This window comes from Phaenicophaeus curvirostris, chromosome 13 (assembly GCF_032191515.1).
Source record: "Phaenicophaeus curvirostris isolate KB17595 chromosome 13, BPBGC_Pcur_1.0, whole genome shotgun sequence".
NCBI classification, from domain to species: domain Eukaryota; kingdom Metazoa; phylum Chordata; class Aves; order Cuculiformes; family Cuculidae; genus Phaenicophaeus; species Phaenicophaeus curvirostris.
The window spans coordinates 1,533,549-1,535,319 of NC_091404.1; positions in this window are offsets into that span (position 1 = coordinate 1,533,549).

Below are 1,771 nucleotides of genomic sequence, written 5' to 3' on the forward strand. Positions count from 1 at the left end.
ACCAAGAGTTCAATGGCATTGTTCCCCCCCAGGGACAGGTATAGAATCACGGAATGGTTTGGGTCGAAAGAGACCTCAAACTCATCTAGTCCCACCCCTGCCATGGGCAGGGACACCTCCCACTGCATCAGGGTGATCAAAGCCCCATCCAACCTGGCCTTGAACCCCTCCAGGGATGGGGCAGCCACCCCTGCTCTGGGAAACCTGGGCCAGGGCCTCCCCCTCACAGCAAAACATTTCTCCCTAAGATCTCATCTCAATCTCCCCTCTTTCAGCTTAAAACCGTTCCCCCTTGTGCTATCCCTGCCCTCCTTGATCCAGATCCCCTCCCCAGCTTTCCTGGAGCCCCTTTCAGCATTGGAGGCTGCTCCAAGGTCTCCCCACAGCCTTCTCTTCTCCAGGCTGAACAACCCCAACTCTCTCAGCCTGTCCTCGTACAGGAGGTGCTCCAGCCCTCACATCATCTCCATGTCCTCCTCTGGACTCGCTCCAACAGCTCCATTTCCTTCCTGAGCTGAGGACTCAGGCACAGGGCTCCAGATTTGGTCTCACCAGAGCCAAGCAGAGGGGCAGAATCCCCTCCCTCCCTGCTGGTCCCACTGCTCGGGGTGCAGCCCAGGACATGGGTGGTTTCTGGGCTGCGAGCACACGCTGTCGGCTCAGCTGTGCACGCTGCAGGAGAGGGACAGCCAGACACATAGCCAGACACACCCTCATACTCTAACACACAGACACACTCACACACTCACGCAGATAAACACACACTCTCACACATTCACACTCACGCACACTCACTCTCACACCCACTTGCAGTCATGCTCACACGCTTGCTCACTGTCATACACTGTCAGCCTCACACTCAGTCACAGACACATGTACACTGACACACTCACAGTCGCACTTGTACACTCAGTCACTTCACAGTCACTGACACCCAGTCACGCTCACACTCGCACTCACACTCTGACACTCACTCTCAGACACACACACTTGCACTCACTCTCTCACACACACTCACACTTTTACATACTCAGACACTCTCAGACTCTAACATTCTCACACTCACACACTCTCCGACTCACACACCCTCACTCTCACACATATTCACACGTAGACACTCTCAGTCTCTCTCACACTCTCACTTTCACGGACGCTCACACTCTGACTCACAATCTCTCACACACACACTCAGACACTCTCTCTCAGACACACGCAGTCAGGCTCACACACTCGCAGTCACTCACATTTGCTCTCTTACTCTCACACTCTCACTCACTCTCACACACTCACTCTCAGTCTCTCTCACACTCACTCTGTCACACACACACTCCCTTACTCACACTCCCTCTCACACTCTCACTCATACACTGACTCATACACACACTCACACTCAGAGTCTCTCTCACACTCACACTTTCACACTCACTCTCAGACACACACAGTCAGGCTCGCACACTCGCAGTCACTCACATACACTCTCACTCTCACATTCACTCTCTTACTCTCACACACTCACTCTCTCACACTCACTCACTCATACACTGACACACACACTCACTCACTCTCAGTCTCTCTCACAATCACTCTCTCACAGACACACACTGACTCTCACACTCACATTTTCTCTCACACACTCACTCATTCACTCTCAGTCTCTCCCCCCCGCCCCGTTCCCGTTCCCGCCCCCGCGCACGCGCGCTCCCTCCGGGGGGGGCGCTGGGCGGGGCTCTGGGCGCGCGGAGGCTCCGCCCCCCGCCCGTTGGGAGCGGAG